The following is a 20,776-nucleotide window of genomic DNA, read 5'->3' on the forward strand; positions in this document are numbered from 1 at the left end:
TGAGCCACCCAGACGCCTCCAGGAGAGAGGTTTTCAATTCAAGTCAAAGGTCTATCTGTTCTTGAAATAAAGATTTATTGCCCCAAAGACCTTTTCAGTTTTTGCGTGAGTGTGCAGGAATGACCGGGGCTTCAAAAACTTGCTCTGGTACTTGAGAAGCCCTTGGTTTTCTTGGCCTTGGCCTAAGATTGCTTTTGATTGATTATTCAAGAGCTGCTGAATTTCTTTCTTTTTGTTAATTCCAAAATGCTAGAAAATAACATTGAAGCCAGCATTTATTGCATTAGTCTAACTCTTTCGGTCACTCTACTCAGTCTACTGGAGATTATAAAATTCTGGTTGGATCTTGGTGGGGCTAAGCAGAAAGAGCAAAAGCCACAGACCTCTCTGGGATTCAGAGCGCTCAGTGTACGATTCATGACTCATGAGCTCCTGGTGGTCCTACAGGAAGGGATATCATGCATCACCCTCCTGCTGCCTGTCAGCACTAATACAGCCCTGCTGGGGTCATTTATTTCCATACCCCGCTCTCCTACGACAGTTGTGAAGTACGCAAACACCGTGACTCCTTGTATGGATGGTGTGGGTGCTTGCCCGAGGACCCCTTTCCTACGTGGGTTCAATCAGCTCCCGGCTGAATGGGAGCCGCTTCGTCCGAGGGCTTACAACGCCCTTCCCCGCAAGGATTCTGCAGCCTGTGATTGGCATGGGTGCAAAAGGCCATCCCTCTGCCTCCAGGTGAGACCAGCTCTGCTGTGCAACTCGGGTTCCAGTGGGATTAGGTTAAAGCAGCCTCCAGCTGACAGCACATCCGTTTGGTTCCTTCCTCTGTCCCGTTCTGCTCCACTCATTCCGCTTCTTTCCAGAGCATTTCCCTAATAAATCGCTTGCACAGAAACGCCCAGCTCGGGTTCTGCTTCTGGTGAACCTGACCTCACACAATACTCTGTAGAGCTGAGGATCCCGGCACTGGGAGTCACTGGAAAGTACGGGGCATTTGGTCTCAGGTGAGGAAAGGGAATGCAAGGGGAACCTACAATGCTAATTGATCACGTTTAAATCCACACTCACCAAGAGAAAGCTTTCTTATCTGCAGTGAATAAAATCTGTATAGCCCCGCCCAGCCAGGGGAACAATTTACCCCAAAGCAGCATCGAGTCCTCTTTGTTCTGGCTTCACGTTATGCCCAGGGAGGAACTGAAAAACAGGCTTATTATGGAGTCCTTCGCCCCCTTGGCAGGGGCAGGCACCTTGTAGACACAGAGAGACCCAGTGAAGTTTCAAAATAGTGATCTACTGGGGGTTGCTCATCACTTCTGCCCGGCTCTTGGTACCGTACCGCCAGGAGGTAGGTGGGCGAGGTTCCAGACCCTAGGTGTCTCCTTAGCTCCGCTTTTCCCCATGTCCCAATCGTTGCTTACCCTGACTTTAGGTTAGAAAACACAACTTTGTCACTGTCGCAAGACTTATGATGACCAGCTCTCAGCTGACTGGGAACACGGACCAGTGAACAAACTGTCTCCCTTTGTCCCTGATTGCCAGACAGTGTAGACATCTGATGACCCAATTCAAATACGGTACAAATTTACTGCGGAGGGAAACGAAGCCCTTGCTGCAAAAAAAAGCAGGCTTTCATGAAATCAATGAAAGTGATGTTGGAAAACTGCTGAAACCACCGAAAGCCACTGATAAATCTCGATCTGGCTGAGTTTAGGTTGGTTAACTGATAATTATCCCTGGATGACAACACTTTAAGATGCTTCCAAAGATATGGATTTAAATAAAAAAGATCAAGAGAAGTGCTTGGAAAAAATACACCCTTGTAAAATGACCCTTTTGTGATTGTCCTAAAAAAAAAAAAAAGGCAAAATCTGAAACAAAGAATATTACCTTATGATATAATAGGAATATTCACACCCAAAACCTGCCTATCTAGCACTCAATTTCTTCGTCTCCAAAATTAACATGTTATTTTAAAGATGCTAATAAAGCAAATAAGCTTTTGCCCTGGGTCTAAGATATCCTTGACATTATAATTCCAGTGCGACAAGGGCTGTTAAATGTAGGATAATATAAACTTATTTCCACAATTTTTAGTTTTCTTCTTCTTTTAACAAAATATTTTAAAATGTTTTATTTATTTTTGAGAGAGAGACAGAGCACCAGTGGGGGAAGGCAGAGAGAGAGAGAGAGAGAGACAGACAGACAGACAGACGGACAGAATCCAAAGCAGGCTCCAGGCTCCAAGCTGTCAGCACAGAGCCCCACATGGGTCTTGAACTCACAAACCATGAGATCATGGCCTGAGTGGAAGTCAGACGCTTAACCAACTGAGCCACCCAGGCACCCCTAGTTTTACTTTTCAAGTAAACACCCAATCAAATCTGAAAAAAGTTTTTTACTCTGAAATTTTGGATCTTATTCTAAGAAGATTCACATAACTGGCCTTTTTCCCAGTCCCACTTTTCCTTGGCTAACAAGGATATCCAATACCATAAAATGCTATCGGGGCTTCTCCCTGGAGATTAAGTGATTCAATCTAAATTAATTTTTTTTTTGTAACCGACACGCATTACTCTCAGGATCAGGAAAACATCAATGAACATTTTCTAGAACACGTGATGAAAAGCATACTTGGTTTATGCACATTTGCCTCTGTATCCTCGATGCCTGGCACCGTGCCTGGCACTTAGGGGCTCCTGAGTTTGCATTTATTAAATGAATGGGCCTTGGATGGTCGAGGATTCGGATGGAGGGACTGCAAGAAGAAGTTCATTTGCTGGTCTGCCTGGCAGGGGCGATGCTTGCCTTGGCAAAGTCCCCCTTTCTTCCAGACATACCTCAGCTGTCCCAGGCCTGGGAGCTTGGCCGGTGGAGTCAAGCCCCAGTCCTGTTTGTAACATGCAGTGGTTGGCAAGAAGAATCAGATAATGAGGTTAGGGAGCCTCCTTAGACTCCTTCCTCCCGATCACACGCCATCTCATTTCACTCTGGAGTGTGCTTTATTTGACTACCAACACAGTGCTCTTTGTGAGCAGCGTATCTGCAAGGTCCCGGCAAGGGCTAGGCACCCGCAAAAGTTTGAAATTTGACTTCTCATTTTCTAGCTTCCTCATGTGTCTGTCAAACTGAAGGTGACACTCATGTCCCCATGTCTGGCTGCCAGTCTAGCAATTTAGTGTTCATCTAAGATCCCCTCCTCCCACTTTTTTTTTTTTTTTTTTTAAGTAGGCTTCATGCCCAGTGGGGACTCCAACGCAGGGCTTGAACAGACAACCCTGAGATCAAGACATGAGATGGAGTCAGACGCTGAACCGACTGAGCTACCCAGGCACCCCCTCCCCATTCCTTCTAGGCACTTGAGGTGTGATCCTTGTGAGCTGGTGAGAGAGACCTCCATGTTAAGTCAGCTAATACAGAATTCGGGTAAATTTCGGAAGCACTTTATCCCCAATTCCCTAATCAACCGAGGGCTCAGAGGTGAGCGGGGGGGGGGGGGGGTTCCCAATAAGTTGGCCAACTGCGTTAACATAAAGAGAGTTTATTCCCAGGAAATACTTTATTGGCCCCATTTGACAGTGAGTCAGCCTGAGCCTCACCGGAAAAAACAGTCCTATTCCCAGAAGGGAATCCTTTGGGACGGGGCCCATGAAATTCCTACCCAAGAAGAAAACCACATGGGCTTACAGCATAGAAAGTGCACAAGTTAGCGTCCCAACTTTAATTGCTGGCTCAGGTCTGCAACAGCTATGTGTCCTCAGGGAAATTAACCATCCTTTCCTTAAGCTTCTGTTTCCTCACCTGTCAAAGGAAGGCAAAACACCTGCCTTATAGGACTCTGCTGGTGCCGATGGCCATAAGCATGGAATCCACAGATGGCCCCTACTCAGTAATGGCTTACTACGTGCCAAGTGGCTCCTCTGTGTGGTAGCTTCCCCTCTGATGCCATTTTACAAGGAGGAAACTGGAATGCCAAGTAGGGACATCGCTTGCCCAGGCGTTCCTAGCTGGCACCGAAAGAATGGATCAGAAGGGGCCTGGGTGCGGAATACCAAACAAGGAATGGACAAGGCCCCCCTTTCCCCCTCCCCTGAAGAATCCATGGAAACCAAGCCTAAAGGCGGGGAGCACAACCCGGCGAACCTGGCACATACGTTACAGATGCCCGATATGGCTGACGGCCTGGCAAGGCCGGGTCCGTGGTGACAGACTTCCTGCCAGGCGGGAGCCGGCAGCTGAGCAGCCCAGGGCACCAGGGATCATCACCCACACACACGGGGCGTTTGGAGGAACGGGGTAAAGAGAGCGCTGCAAAACAAGTGCCTTTCTCAAATTTTGTCAAAACCCCGTTGGGCAGCCAGGGCGCAGACCATGCTGGGTTTGGTCTTTTCACGCTTAAAAAAGTGAAGCAAGCAGGAACTACTGTTGGGACAAATGTGTGAGGCGGACGAACCGTGTAACTGTTAATGCAAAATTCCCCTCTGACGTGAAGTCCTAGAATCTGGTGAGGAATTTGGTGAGTGCACTTTAAGCAACTCTGAGCCAGTCACAGGCAGGGGGATGTCAGCGGTAGGTAGGTCGGATGGTCACAGGAGGGAGGAGCAATTATCTGATCCAAGTGGAGTCAGGCGTCTTCTTCCCTTGGCCCTTAGAAAACAGTGCTTTGAAAGCTTTAAAATGAGTAAAAATATTACATTTTAAAAGCCAATATGAATTAGAAATGAGTTGAATAAGCTTATTCCTGTAACATGTCCCCCTTTGGTGCATTACATCAACCCCATATAGAGCGAATCGTTATATTTTCACAAAGTGCACACAAATAAAAACACCTCCCTCCGTGCTGGGGGTTGCTCCCTTTGGAACCACAGGGATATGAACTTGAGAATACAAACAAATAAAAAGAAATCAGCCAGCTCTAACTGAAAAGCCCAAAGTGCAAAGAAAGGTGAGTAAGCCATGCCTTTTAAGGCTTAAGACATCATGATTTGATTTTCATCTAGGAACTTGGTCCTTCTGTTAAACAGAGGCAACGTCTTGTCTTAGATTAAAAAAAATTTTTTTTTTAATGTTTATTCATTTTTGAGAGACAGAGAGAGACAGAGCATGAGGAGGGGAAGGGCAGAGAGAGGGGGAGACACAGAATCTGAAGCAGGTTCCAGGCTCTGAGCCGTCAGCACAGAGCCCGACGCGGGGCCCCAACCCAGGACCCGTGAGATCATGACCTGAGCTGAAGCCAGACGCTCAACTGACTAAGCCACCCAGACGCCCTCGAAGAAAGATCAGTAAGCCATGCCTTTTAAGCCTTAAGACATAATGATTTGACTTTCATCTAGGAACTTTGCCCTCCTGTTAAACAGAAGCAACGTCCTTTCTTAGATTTTTAAAAACACGCTTTCTATTCTTAGATTAAAAAAAAAAAAAGTTCCCAGATTTTGCAAATTCTTCATCAACCAACTAAGAATTCAGAGTTGAATTCTATCTCACAAATCAAATTATTTCGATTTTCTTTCACTCTTTTTTCCTCTTCCCTACAGGTTGGCTGGAAAATCAATAAGGTGAGGGCCTCTCGGAATCTGCAGGAAAGAATTTAACATCGGGGCATAAAAACAATGTATGAGTGGTGTTTGCATGAGAAAGGAATTAAGTGTTTGTAGGAATTCAGTGTTTGAGGGGTACTTATTAAAATCCTGGCCAGGAATCTTGGTGTTAGAGATGTACTAACAGTGAAGAGTTTTACCCCACCTACAAACCCACTTACACTCCTGCCCACTCGAAACCCATTTTCTTTTTTTTTTTTTTTTAACGTTTTCATTTATTTTGGGGACAGAGAGAGACAGAGCATGAACGGGGGAGGGGCAGAGAGAGAGGGAGACACAGAATCGGAAACAGGCTCCAGGCTCTGAGCCATCAGCCCAGAGCCCGACTCGGGGCTCGAACTCACGGACCGCGAGATCGTGACCACCTGAGCTGAAGTCGGACGCCCAACCGACTGAGCCACCCAGGCGCCCCTCGAAACCCATTTTCAAAGGACTGTGCCAGGAAGGGCCTTGCTACTCAAGGTGTGGTCCTTGCACCTGCAGCATCACCGACACTTGGGAAACGTGTTAGAAATGCAGATTCTCAGGTCGGACCCCAGACCTGCTGAATTAGAGTCTGTATGTTAACACGATCTCCAGGTAGCCTCTGTGATCGTGACCATGTGAGAAGCACTGCTCTACATCACTGAGCCCACCCGCTCGGGAAACAAGAGTGGAGACCACCTTCCTCATGCTCCCCGCCCTCCAGAAAAATATGCACACGGCTGATGTTCTTTGAGGGCTACTGCGTGTGTGCGGACACACTCTTCTGGAGCTGGAGATCTGCCCATTCCCATGTCCCTTATCTAGGTCCCCCCCCCACAGCAGACGCCGGGACAAGGACTGGGCTGCAAGTCCTCTATTTGGGAGGCGACCCCAGGGCAGGAATGCCACAGACGGGTGAGAAATCCGGGGCGTCTACCCTTCAACATCCGACTCTCCTTGTCTGAGTTGTCCCAGGAACGCTGACCGTCCTGCACTCCCAGCCCCTCGGTGCTTGAGCATAGCACATGCCGGTCGCCAAGAGCGCCGCGGGCAGAGGGACACAGGCCGAGCCTCAGCTTACAGAGGAGCTGGCAAAGGTGGTCTCCAGGATGGGTGGAGGGGATCTGAAAGGACTTGGCCATTACCTCTCCCGTCCTCTCCCCTCTCCACAAGCAGTTGGTGCGGTAAGCTGTGCACCTAGAACACAGACAGCTACTGATGAACTCCCCTTGGCCACAGATGAGGAGACGGGGCCTCAGAGAGGACCTCTCCCCGCATACTGTTCTCCACGGGGCATGCTATGGGCCGGCGAAGGCCCGTCCCTGGGGCCAGCCGCTGACCTGTTTCTTCCATCTGGTTGGTGTGTCCACTTAGCTGCTTTTGGACACACCTCAGGACTCTCCTTAAAGAACTGGCATCTTCTTTTAGAATGATCCCTCCCTCCTTTTTCTTTCTTTGCTGCCATTACACATCAGCTCTAATGTCCTCCCATCCAGACCAGCACAAGCCCCCTCTTAGTGGATGCCCTGCTCTCGGCTATTCCCCAATCTGTTCTACAAGCTACTCCAGGTGAATCCTTTGTTTGCTTTTAACCTTTTAACCTTCAAAGGTTATTACCAACCAACACCCCTCACTGGTTTCTGACGGGAGGATGCACTGGAACCGGCTGGAGCCAGGGATATCATGCGCAGTTGTGTAGGCTGTTTGCTGCACAAGAGACCTAGCTGAGGGGGAGAAGGGCTGAAAAGCAGCTCACGGCTGCTCTCCAATCCTGCTCCTGGCGAAGAGGCCGTGGACCACCAGAGGGGGCACTTCTCTCCAATTTGCATGACAAGTGCTAGAAAGACCATGTCTAACGTGGAAAGCTTTCTAAAAAGGACTCAGGTGGAGCCCTGACGCAGACCTACTGAATCACGGCACACAGCACAGGCAAGCATTTGCTGAACAAGCTCCCCGGGGGGTTCCAACGTGCACTCGAGTTACACACTCTCAAAGGTTAGGTTACATTATAACCACTGTTCAAGATGCAGATGGCAGGCCCCACCCTCCAGAGTGGGGTTCCTTAGAGCAGAAGCAGGGTCAGAACACGTGGATTTGGAATCATCTGAAGCACATGTACTATGCCAGCTTTTGAAACAGACCCCAAGGGCTAGGATAGTCACCGCCTTTTTGGAGGTTAAGAGATTGAGACCCAGACTGAAGGGGGGGGGGGGGGGGGGAAAAGTGCTTTCCCTGGGTTCCAACTCGTGAGGACAGAACACCTGTCAATAGGTCCCACGCTGCCTCAAACGGGAGCCTCACACACTGGAGCCCCCATGCCCTCCAGGAAGTGGCAAAGAGAGGCGAACTCCAGAGACCAAGGCCAGTGCCAACATGGGTGCCCGCCTTCTGCTGCCCCCGAGGAAGCCCATCCATTCATTCAACAAGCGTTTCTTATTTTGTCTCAAATGGGAAACAGCTCCTGCAGAATAATTCTTATGTACGAGAGACGCGTGTTTTCTGTTACGTCTCACATTCTTTTGTTCGTCCTCTCATTTAATAATTGTCTGCTGAGCAGCCCTGCTGTCCTTCGCTGCTCTTATAAGCAGGCCCCTGTTGCCTCCCAGGAGGTGCTCCCAGCCTGTGGGGAGGGAGAAGGACCCAGCTGCTGGAGGAAAGACCCCTGTATACTCACTCCTGTATGATGGCTGCCCGGGAGTGGTGCACTCGATGGGCAGAAATTGAGCTCCCTGTACAAATCCAGAACACGGAGGTCAAAAACTATTACAAATGACGAGCAACTCAAATTAAAAAATACTCTTCATAGGGGCGCCTGGGTGGCTCAGTCGGTTGAGCGTCCGACTTCGGCTCAGGTCATGATCTCGCAGCTGGTGAGTTTGAGCCCCGCGTCGGGCTCTGTGCTGACAGCTCAGAGCCTGGAGTCTGCTTCGGATTCCGTGTCTCCCTCTCTGCCCCTAACCCACTCGCATTCTGTCTCTGTCTCTTTCAAAAATAAATAAACATCGGGGCGCCTGGGTGGCTTGGTCGGTTAAGCGTCCGACTTCGGCTCAGGTCATGATCTCACGGTCCGTGGGTTCAAGCCCGGCGTCGGGCCCTGTGCTGACAGCTCGGAGCCTGGAGCCTGTTTCAGATTCTGTGTCTCCCTCTCTCTGTGACCCTCCCCCATTCATGCTCTGTCTCTCTCTGTCTCAAAAATAAACGTTAAAAAAAAATGTAAAAAAAAAATAAATAAACATTAAAAAAAATTTCAAAAACTACTCTTCCTAAAATGGCAAGATCTAGCTGAGGGCCCTCTTATTCAGAACTGTATCTAGCAGACTAAATAAGGCAAACAGGTCCCTGTGGGACTTACGCTCCGTTATTAATTTACTCAACAGGCATTAGTGGACTAATCTCGGGTGCCAAGCATGGAGGTACTAAGCAAGCCTTCCTCTTAAACACCAGACGTAGAGCGACTGCCTTGGTGGCTGATCTAACAGAGCAACATACACCGGTTGAGGACTCGAGGTGTAGGGAATGCCCACGGGAAGGTCAGAGAGGAGAGCACAGGCTGTATCTCAGGATGTTCCGATTGCTCACAGGCCAAGGAAAAAGCCTGGTACCAAGAACCTCGAGTATCAATACCAAGATTAGGACAAAAGCAAGTTGGGACACCCGGGTGGCTCGGTCGGTTAAGCGCCCGCGACTCTTGGTTTCGGCTCAGGTCATGACCTCACGGTTCGTGGGTTCGAGCCCTGCACTGGGCTCCATGCTGACAGCACAGAGCCTGCTTGGGATTGTCTCTCTCCCTCTCTCCCTGCCTGTCCCCTGCTCGCTCTCTCTCTCTTTCTCAATAAATAAATAAACTCAAGTTAAAAAAAATAAAAAAATAAAAAAAAGAACAAGAAGAAGCCCGTTTTATAGCACTGAACTGAGAAGGGCCCTCTACTGTAACTAAATGCTAATGTCATGTGTCCTTTTTTGTATTTTCAAGAACGCTATGGGGAGTGTCCTGGTTTTCTAGGATTATGGTTGGCTTTCTCTATATTTGGTTTCAACATTTTCAGTTAATTGGCCAATTATTTAAAATGACTCACACACACAAAGAGTAAGGGTTGCTTTTGGTTGTTTTAATGACTAGGTTTTAAGTTTAATCTTGCTGGAGTTGTTTGTAAAAGATCTGAATTTTCCTGGTTCTCTTAAAAAAAAAAAAAAAAAGGTGAGCTGCAGGTTCATAACACTTTCTCGGGGCCCGTGTGTTTTGAACTTGTTGTTGTGACACTCGTGATGTCAGAAGCTGGCTTTGGTGGCAGGGGACCGACACATGGACTGCCTTCTTTATTACCTCCCAAGCCCTGACGCTGCAAAAGCAATCAGCTGATCCGCACTTTCTGTGCCTCTCATCTGTGTCTGTCATCTCCTGGGTGTCTCCCCCACAGACAGTTTTGCTCGTTCTTTATTCTCCCTTGGACAACGTTTTCATTTGTCTTGCTTTCCACATTGGGTTTTAGTTCCGCTTCAGCGGGCTAGACTGACCACACATCGCCCTGCTCACAGCAGAGCAGAGGAAGGGTCCACAGCGCTGGAAGGGCCCCCTCCCCCTCCCCACGCACCTCTCCACACACACACACACACACACACACACACACACACACACACACACACGGCCGTGCACACACAGCAACTCTTTGTGAAAGGGGAGAGAGAGATGGCCGTGCTTGGGAATTCCCATCTCCTCGGGGGAACTCTTACCCTGATGGGGATGCGCTGAGATGTGACTTGTAACTCTGGGCCGAAGTTACCCACCTTCTTTCTCCTCCCCCCCCCCCCCCCCCCCCCGCCCGAGATCTTCAATATACCTTGCTTGGCCTCCTTCTCCACTTCCCTACTGGTTTCTCCTGGGAACACTTCCTAGTATGTTACTTTTGCAGGATGCCTTATCTCAGGATTTCAATCCAAGGAACTCAGAGACCATCAGAGAAACACCCAGGTTCCCTCCCTCTGTCTGTACTCCAGGTAGGGGGAAGGCGCCAGTGGGAACACTTCAGGATGTGAGCACATGGCCTCCCGGGCCTTAGAAAAGCTCTCATTCTCTCTAACGCACGATGCAGCGCTGAGCTGCTTTACTGGGAATGTCCGTTCCAACCGAGCAAACCGGGATCTTTTAAAACAAAGAATTCCACCCGCCCAGCGTTAAGGGTGCAAGCTAAGACGGCCGTGCAGACTTATGTGACTCATATATTGATTTCAATCCACTTAAGTGCCTCTTAAACATAGACTCATTTAATTAACGTTCCTAAGCATTTTCTCTTTGTCCACTTTGGGAAGGAGGCCTCCCACGCTGCCTGCACCAGGCTCCGGGAAGGGGCCCTGAACGGTGGGCGGCGGGCGGGTTAAAGCCACTCTCCTCTTTACAGAGCTTTCCAGGGGGAGGGCCCCGGGGCCCCGTGAGCTTCTCGACCTGTGATTGCACAATGAGTTTTTTCACACTGCCTTGGGTTCAGGTCGTGGTTCTACCACTTGTCCAGTGGTGCCTTAAGAACCTCCCTGTAAAAACACAGAAAGGAATTCCTACCCCACCAGCTTGCTGTAAGGACTTAGCCAATCACTTTGGTGCTGCCACCGCGGTGCAGGTGGTTGCTACTCAGCTCCACCGGGGGGACTTTTCAAGTGCTTCCTTCGCTCTGAGCCGCTACATTTGGGGGGCAAATCCTTAGGCCTGTTTAAAGCCTCTCCCAGAGCTCGACCCTCAACCTGGCTGGGCTGCCTGAAAACTAAGTGACAGAATCAACATGCACTGAACTCTGACCATATGGCAGGCTCTGTCCTAGGCGCTTTGTCAGGACGGACAGGTTTATGCTTCTCAACAACCCTGCGAGGTAAGTATTAGATCATCCATTTTGCAGAGGAGCAGCATCCAGAGGCCCAGGGAGGGTGAAGGAACTGGTCCGAGGCCCCCCGGCAGCTGCGTGGTAGCACCAGAACTCGACTGGGGCCGACCGACCCCAGAGCGGATAGCTCCTCACCGGGACCCGTCTGCAAGGGGGCCTTCAGGGCACGGGGTGCGCAGGTTTTCCTTCCTCTGCTGTGCAATCACGCGCCTACAGCGCAGAGGTTCTTCAAGTCTCTTGTGCATCGGACGGGCCCTGCTGGGACTTGCCCGCAGGACTTCTGATTCAGCAGGTCTGGGGAACGGTCCGTGAACGCACGTTCCTCATCGGGTCCCAGGTGAGGCGGACGCTGGTGTCCCGCTGGTGTCAGGAAGCCATGCCCGGAGTGGCGCCAAGCTGCATTCTCAGAGCCACTGGCCCTGGGCACGACCCACAGTGGAGGACGGCCTCCTGAGAAGGAGTAGGACTTGGGGCGAGCGGGTGGCTCAGTCGGTTAAGCATCGGACTCTGGATTTCGGCTCAAGTCACGGTCCTGCAGGATTTGAGCCCTGCGTGTGGGCTGCGGGCTGACAGCATGGAGCCCGCTTTGGATTCGGTCTCCCTCGCTCTCTGCCTCTCCCCCCACTTGTTCGTGTTCTTTCTCTCTCTCTCAAAATAAATAAACTTAAAACAAAAAAAAAAAAAAAAAGAAAAAAGAGGGAGTAGGACTCAGTCTGCTCAGCCAGTGAACACGGGACACGGCCCCTTCCAGGGAGGCTAGGAAGTCTGTGGGGCCCCTGCTGCTGGCGTATGGGAGCCCCTCACGGGCCAACCACTGTCACCGGGATACCCCCACGTCACCTTTCTCTACACTGCCCCTCACCCCCCTCAAGCCCCAAAATGCAGCCAGAAGATTAACATGACGGTACCGTGGTGAAGAAATGCTGAAGAGAACAGAAGGGCAGGAGGGAATAAACATTTACCGAATGTCTTCTCATGTTGGACCTTGAAGTGCCATGTTATCTGAGCCTGCCACTGTGAGGTAGGGCTCATAACCCCCACTTTACAGATGAGGAACATGAGGCCCCAGGAAGTTGGACAACTTGCCATTATGTGGGCAGCTACATCGCGATTCCAACCCTGGTCAGTTTGGCCGCTCGGCACCTAAGCTTCCTCTACCCCGGGATGCGCCCCTGTGACCGTCTGGATGGTAGGCATCCTGTCTCAGACATAACCGGACCCGAGCAGGCAGCAGAGAGAGAGGCCTGGGGCCCCGTGTGGTATTTCTGCTGGAGAAGGAAACATTTCACACACAGCGTCTCAAGCCATGAAACGGACTCTGGTCTATGCAGGGTTTCCCGGCCAGAAATAAAAGGGCCAGATGGTGTCTCACCTGCCTGGGGGATCCACGGCTTATCCTCAGCCCAAAGAGAAACAGCAGTGTGACTGCAAGGAGGGTGGCCCCAGGCCTTCAGAAATGGCCAGCAGATGCCTATGGTGGCAGGCAACGTGCCCATCCGTGAGCCTCAACCAGCAGCCCCCTCGCGAAGAGAGCACAGCAGGCTTTTTACAAAGAGCACAGAGAGTTTTCTTTGGCACAAGATTCAGATTTCCTGCCCTGTTCCAATGACCTCACGAGGGAAGCGCCCTCAGACCCCTCCCCAGTGCCAACAATCTCGGTTTCACAGCTCAGGCTTTCTGCTTATTTGGGGAGAGAGCTTGTTTCTTGTCTTCTCGAGGCCCTCCTCCCTCCTCCATCTGTGGCTCAGTCCTGCCCTCCTCTGTGCTCGGAGACGACAGGCTGTCCTTTCAGCTGGAACCTTCCGGATGAAGGGATACAGAGGAGGGAGGCCCCTCTGTTGCGAGCACCAACTCTGCACCTCCTCAGAGCCCTCCTGAGAAACGACACGCGGGGGAAGAATTCTGTGTTTGAATCTTACAGCTGGCACTAAAAAGCGACAGGAAAAGTCACACGAACCTTGAGACAACAAAAGCTCGCACTTGGGTTGTCCAGGCCCGAGTTGTTTCAAGGGTTTCAGAGAAGAACCGGAAATTCTGGCTCCTCCCCTGGGTGGATACCATCCAATGTCACGATCCCACCATTGGCATTTTAACCCACTCATTTCTAGAGCCATTGGTCGTGTCCTAGAGTTACAAGTGGACTTAAGATGGCCACAGAGCACTTAGGAGTCAAGGCTGGGGTAGGGAGAACCTCTTCCTTCATCAACATGAGCAGGGGAAGTAGGAACCCTCAACTACTGTGTCTATGGCTAAGTTACTCACCTGGGCTGAGCCCGGTTTCTTGCCCTGGCACATGAGGATAATAACGCTTCTCATCCAGCTTTGTGAGAACCTACCACAAATCCCCTCTGGGGAGCCAGGAACTGTGGGTGGCACTCCCCCCCCCCCCAACTTCCACCCTCCCGAGGGGTGGGGCATGTGACCTAGGCTAGGACTTTTATGACATGAGATTGCTCATTGACTGCAGCTTGGCAGCCATTTTGCCACCCTGAGGGGACAGCCTGTCTGAGCAATGGACCAAAATGAGAAAGAGAAGCTGACAGATGGAGAGACACTGTAACAACTTTCTGAGGCCCAAACAACAGACTGTGGCTCACGCCAACCCTAAGTTTTTTTGTTTTTTGTTTTTTTCCAGTTTGCAAAATAATAAATTGCTTTTTCACCCAAGCCAGTTTTCATCACTTGCCACAAAAAGCTTTAAAACACGTATAAGTACCTATCTCAGTGTTCTGGGAAGCAAATTAAGTAAAAGCCCTTGAAAGGGCCTAGCAGAGGGTGGTGTGGAGAGGGGTCCCCAAAGTAGGGCTACCGCTCTGGGGCCCAGCTCCCTGGAGAGGCCAGGGAGACTCAGCCATGATGGCTCCAGGCACCAGAGGGGGGCCGGGGGGGTTCTCATCAGAGGGTTTTAGGGGGACATGTGTTAGATTCCACACTGAGATGGAGTCTTCTATCCGGATCCCACAGAGGAATGGCCTATATCTGAAGCGGCCTCAGAGCTGACCTAATACCATCAGCCCTTTAGTTGTAAAGGTGACTCAGGTTCATTCGTGTCTGGTAGGCACGCTTAGGCTTGCGGGACCTTGAACCCCGTCCTTGTCCACCGTCATTTGGGAATGCTGCTTCTGGACCTTGGAGGGCCAAGAGAATCTTTGTTTTTAACGAGTGCCAGGAACTGTTGCTGGCAGTCTACAGACAGCACTAGCTTATAAGTCCGGAACATCCATCCTGAATAGGGACAGTGATCTCCAAGTGTGTCTGTAAATTATTTGCTCCTCCTCCCCTCAAACCGTGGAGTCTCAGTCCCCAGCCTCTGAACGTGGGCCAGACTTACTGACTCACGTCCAAATAACATCATGTGGCACAAGTGACGGATTCTGTGTGACCTTCTGAGAGAAGGTCGTGAGCAGGTGAGCTGCCTGGTTCGCTCTGGGGAAAGTCGGCCGTCATGTTGTAAGGACACTCAGACCACCTGCTGCAGGCGCCCTGGTGCGGAAAATGTGAGGCCTCCCGCCGACCGCCACCACCAACCTGCCAGCCACGTGGGGAGCTACCTCAGAAGCAAATCCTCCAGCCCCACAGCCCAGCCAAGGCTTAGACAGCTGTAGCCCTAATCAGATCCTGATGGAGCTCTCGTGAGAGACCCTGAGCTAGAAGCATCCCAAACCGCTGACCCTCTGTGAACGATAACGACCGTTGTTTGCAGCGACTAGGTTTTGAAGTCATTTGCTGCACAGCAATAGATGCGTAGGCATCGTTAGGGCTGCGGTACAGAGACCCAGACTCAGACAGTTGGGGAAGGGGGTAGACTAAGGCCCACCTCATCTGGCTCCAAGGCCAGAGTCTTCTCCTCGTGCCCACTCCAGGGAGGGTGCTGAGTCACCAAGCCTTCCTTGTATTTTGGTCATAGGTAGGGTGACCGTGGATCCCAGTTGCCTGGGACAGTCCCAAGTTATGCCTGTTTTCCTGGGGCTAATTATTAATGATGCTCCCAGTAAGTCCCTGAAGTGTCCCAGTTTGATAGACTCTACGGTCACCCCAGAAATAAGGAACCCTCTTGGAGGACACTCTGAAGCCAGAATGACTCTGTTCAGTGTTCAAGTGACAGTCCTGCTCACCTTCCTCCCACCTGACCCACGCCTGTGAGCTCATCCTCAAACCCTATCTTATCTCATTCTCTATTTTGGGCAGGGGACGGCAGCAGGTAGGACGACAATATTTACTTCCTGGCAGTTTCCTGATGTCAAGGATTAGGCCCTGTCCTTAACTGTGAGGCAGGATGGCAACAGAAAAGCTTTGTCATCAGACAGATGGGGGGTGTAGTCCCACGCTGCCACTTGGTAGCTTGGTGACTTGGAGAAAACCACCATCGTCCTGAGCTGAGTCTTCCCCTCTGCGAAACAGAGATGATCATTCCATCTCCTCAGGATCAGCAGGGGTGCTTCCTGACACAATGTCTGTGACTGTGCCCAACAGAGTCCCTGTCACACCCTGGGTGTGCTCCTCTCCCTAGCACGGCTCTGCTGAGTCTTTGTGAAAATCAAGCCAGAGCCGGAAGCCAACCCGTACTCGGTTTTCTCTATCACAAGAAAGAGTTGGATGGGGTCCTTTCCTCCTCCCGGTGTCATTTTCACCCAGACAGAGAGACAGAGAGGGCACAAGCAGGGGAGGGACAGAAAGAGGGAGGGAGGGAGAGAGAATCCCAAGCAGGCTCTGCACTCTCAGCGCACAGCCCGACTCGGGGCTCGAATTCACGAAACTGTGAGATCGTGACCTGTTCACAGCTGACGGAGCCACCCAGGGGCACCCAGGGAGCATTCTTTAGAAACACCGGATTCTCGAGCTCTGCTCCCGACTTTCCAAAACCTCCCAGAGCTGTGCTCTGCTTCCTCCCTGTAGGATCCTTGAGTTAAGGTTGAGAAGTAAAGACAATGACACCCCCCTCCATCCCTCCTCACGTCCGCGCCTCCTGGCAGCTGCCCCCAGCAGGAAGTAGACTTCATTTTTCCACCTCGGGTCCGGGTGGAACCCGTGACTTAGTCTGACCAACAGAACGCAGCAGAAGCGATGCTCTGCCTGTGGCAGGCTTCGTCTCCGGAGCGCTTGGAACTTCCACTGGCTCTCAGGAAGCCCACGTGAGCCTGGGCTGGCCTGCTGGAGGACGAGACCACAGAGCCGTCGCTCCCATGGCCCCAGACAACTGCCCGCGGGCCTGCCGGCTCCCCACAGATGCCCCTGCAAAGTCAGAAGCTGGGCCTCGTGTTGCGGGACCACCGCCAGGGTCATGAGCAACGTAAGATGACTGTTATTGTATTGGGCCACTACAGCTGGGGGTGGTCTGTGCCAGCGATGGGTACAGAGTTGTTGTGAAGGGTACATGAGGGCCCTTGTGAGTTACTGACGTCCCACCCGGCCAGCAGGAAGCACTGAGGAAGGGGTGGCCATGATGACGTTGTTGGCCACCCATCCGCCTCACCAAGCCCATGCTGCCAGCCCAGGAAAGCCCTGGCCTGTCCCTACTCTTCTTGCTATGAAGTTACGGTCAGTTCTTCTTTGGTTAGCCCCCATGGAGAGGCAGAACGGACGTCCACAGAGGAGAGCAGAGAGAGAGGAGAGAGACAGAATATAAGAACACAACTGCAGAGTGGCTCTGAGGGGTGGGGTCCCCACTGGGCCCACTGACTCAAGCTAAGGGAGACGGGGCCCTGGAGACACGGGACGTGCACAAGAAACCCGGGCATCAACGCATTCCACTGTACTTGTGTCCCTGGGGACCGAGGAGTGAACTCCTGAACACGGGAGAACATACCAACTCAAGATGGATGACAAAAAATGGCCATCAGTTTTATTTACTGTCCCCAAACCTTCAAAGTGCTTGAGGCTACCTCAAGTAGAAAGAAACGGGACAAAAACACAAACAGAACAAAAACGAGGGAGGTGTTTCGTAAACTTCTTCAAGGAGATGGTTTTCCTCAGTCCCACTTAAACAGAAGATAACTCACCGGTAAGACTGTTCTTTACCTCAGTATTTGTTAAGTTATTGAACCACGTTTAACTTTTTATTTGCGCTGCACTGACCTCTGTTAAGATGCTAAGATTAAAATTTCTTCAGCATTGATCTTCTTGTAAACAGAAGGAGTTTGTGGTTGAAGTAATCAATTCCTTATTTACCTTTCCTAAAGCCTGGATTTTATTTGTTTAGCTCAAAATAAGGCCTCTTGCACAGTATACTTGAAATGTCATAGCTTTTCAGGCATTTTCCCATTTACGTTGCTTCCTATTTTATATCTAGCGTCAAGCACAGTGATCAGGAGGAGTCAAGGTCTAGATTCAAACTCCACCCATCTCCATCCAAAACACAAAGTCCTATCTGTTTACCTCTACTTAGAATGCAGACTGTCTTCCCTTCGGGCTCATGGAAAATCTCAGGAAGGGATTACGGCCAGGAGGAGAGTTAACCAATGCTTTTGTTCAAATGGCAAAAGGCAGTTATGGGTTGAACTCGTGTTGTGGGAGCTGGTGTTGGGGTTGGGGTCAGAAACCGGTTTAGAATATGCCTCAGATGCCCTGCGTCATTTACTCCTGGCCCAACTCTGATTTCAGCTCTGGCACGGCAGACGGTCCCGAGGGCATTCACACTCAACTGCGCCCTTGCCAAGGCAGGACCATCTCATCTTTCAGAGGGAGCCCTCAAACGACTGGGAGGAGCTGGTAAATGAATGCCCAGTCTCCTGTCCTCTAACCGAGATTTCTGGTGACTTTCTGCACACCTCTAGAAGGTGCAGGCACCACCAGCAGAGACCTATACTCATATGGGCTTTTCTTCCCTCCTTCCTGTTCCCTGGGACCCTGCTCCAATAAACCACCTGCACCCACATCCTCATTTCAGACTTGGCAAAGGGCAGACATCATTTGCCTGGGTGGGGGAGGGCAGTAGATCTTAGGAAAAGGAATGGTCTGGAAAACATCACTTTGGGGAAAAGTTGAATCGGAAAGCCCAACAGTCCCACCGGGGCTGAGGGGAAGACGTCCAGAGGGAGCTCACGGGGAAGAGCCATCCGACAGCTTAAAGGGCTCACGGGCAAGATACGCAAGGACAAACGGCTCTTCTGGACAAACGGCCAGTGTGTGTGCAGGGGGAAGCAGAGCAAGAATGTAAGAAATTAACCCGCTCGGGTTCCTGTTCTGCAAAACCAAACTTCCTCTGGCCTTCCTTTCATCCTTCATATCCGTTTTGCCCCAGATGTCAAGCGCAGCCCATGGAAACTGCCAGACTCTCGGTCAACCTTTTCATTTTCTGCCGCCTCCACTCCAAAGTCCCCTTTAGAGCACTGGTAGAGCACACTCCTTCCTTGCCAGAGAGCAAGACGGGTTCTAGAAAGCTGGGTGGACTGTGGGTTTAAGAAAACCCAGATGCCCAGTATGCGTACCCTTTCTCCTCATTGCCCAATTAATTCATGGGGCGCAAGCAAAATAAAATGGTTGCTGTTATACTTCCAGCCAAGTGAAAGAGACCTTATTTCCCAAAGCCAAAACTAATATTGCATACTGGAACTGGCTGGAAGCCGATGCAGAGCACAGGTAGAGCATTTCAGGGAACACACATCGTAACCCTGAGCCTGGAAACCAGAGCGGGGAGCCTCGGGGTTCTCCCGCACCAAGCTACGCTTTCAGAGAGGCTGAAGAAAGAGGGAACTGTTATGCGAAACCTAGCTATGGTTTTCTGAAACAAGGATCAAAAAATCGGTATGCGTGTGCCTTTGTGACGTTCAATGCACCATTTCCTTTTCCAGGGGCTTGTCCCACTGGTAAAACGTTAACGTTTTAGGTCTTTTAGAGTCTGAGCTTCCCTCCCCCATGACACGGTTGAGATTTAAAGCTTGGATCCGTCAGCTGGCTAATGACCATCAGCACCAACCAAATGTATAAATGGTTCTTTTATGATGACAATTCTGGTCTCAATTAAAAAGCTTCTATTTTCATTAAGGACAGCTTTTTTTTTTTTTTTTTTTTTTTTTTTGCGGGGGGGGGGGCAGTGCTGATTTTCTAAAGTAAGGAAAAATAACAAAAGTAGGCCCTTTCTTCCTTGGATATAACCGCGGGACTAGAGCTTTATAATAAATAGGTACATAAACATTTTTATGGTATTTTGTAAACCTATTTGGAGGTCCCAATAATAAGGAAAAGCAGAAGTTGAAATACACACACAGCCTCCCTCCCTGCGGCTCATGCGGGGACATCTGGCCGTGGGTCTGAAGTCGGCCAGTGCCATCCGGCCCCACTAGTCCCTCGCTTCATCCTGGTCTCTCCCCAGCTCACTCGCCCACCCATCTTAGGCACGCCGAGCTTCCCTGCAGGGTCTGTGTTCCTCCCAGTCTCAGCGTCTCTACTGGAAACCTCCCACAGCGCCTCAGGAACATCTTCTATGGCAGCCAAGTAAGTTCCAGTCACCAAGGTCACAATCCACCCCATGCAGGATTGTTTCCTTGATGGACTGTAAGCAGATCGAGGGGAGGGCTTACGTCTGTTTCACTCATGTATCTCCTATGCCTGATCCACGTTAAACACACGACTGAGGTTTGCTGAGTGAATGGATGGCACTGTGATCCCAGTCATGACCCAGGTAGCCGCCATTTCTGCCATTCTAAACACCCACCTGGCCATTTGTGAGTTCAGTACTTGCAGAACTGATTACTATAGACCTTAGGATCCAGATTAATGGTTACCTCCCAAGCCTTGTACTAAACGATGCAAACGAGGGTTCTATGTGATTCATTCAGCTTCTTGTTGGTATAACTAGCCTTTGGCTTATTGAGAGTAAAACAAAACAAAAATAAAGGCTGTTATCTCATGAAAATCACAGCTGGGTCTACAACCCAGTATCCCTCCATGGTACACAGTACGGCAGGAAATTAGAACGTGTCACAGGATTCCGGCCGTTGCATGATACAATCATTCAATAGCCCACTGGTCTCCTTGTTAGACTCCCTGGCCAATAGCTCAAAGCACCAGCAGCTCCTCTCCCACCTGTCAAATGCTCAACTGGTAAATGTAAAAACAGGGAGGATGGTGCTATTTCCACCTTTCCAATCCCACTGAAGGCAAAGCCTTCCCGGGTGAGCTTCCTCTTACGTTGGGTTCACTTGGGGACAAAGTCATTTCCTCCCATTCCTTGGGAGGAAAACCCAAGGGTGAGGCTCCTGCCAGTCTTCCAGGATCCAGCGTGGAGACACGCAGGCACCGAAGGAAAGCTAACTCCAGGAGGAACTGGTAGGGAGCTGGGTCTCCGTGCCAGTATCCTTGGGAGACTGAAGACAGCCTTGCTCAAACTGCAGCCGTCTCTGCAAA

General features: G+C 50.7%; 1 protein-coding gene and 1 long non-coding RNA gene across 2 annotated transcripts in view; both read right to left on the reverse strand.

Annotated features, from left to right (window-relative positions):
* Positions 1–20,776, reverse strand: part of ITGA9 (integrin subunit alpha 9) — a 327,365-nt gene that overhangs the window by 83,226 nt on the left and 223,363 nt on the right. The gene's annotated exons all lie outside the window — the stretch shown is intronic.
* LOC125921442 (uncharacterized) lies at positions 12,997–19,261 on the reverse strand. Its single transcript, XR_007457424.1, has 2 exons — positions 13,694–19,261; positions 12,997–13,305 (listed from the first exon to the last, which is right to left on the reverse strand). It is a non-coding gene; the product is annotated as an uncharacterized LOC125921442 (long non-coding RNA).

Source organism: Panthera uncia, chromosome C2 (assembly GCF_023721935.1).
Source record: "Panthera uncia isolate 11264 chromosome C2, Puncia_PCG_1.0, whole genome shotgun sequence".
Classification (NCBI taxonomy): domain Eukaryota; kingdom Metazoa; phylum Chordata; class Mammalia; order Carnivora; family Felidae; genus Panthera; species Panthera uncia.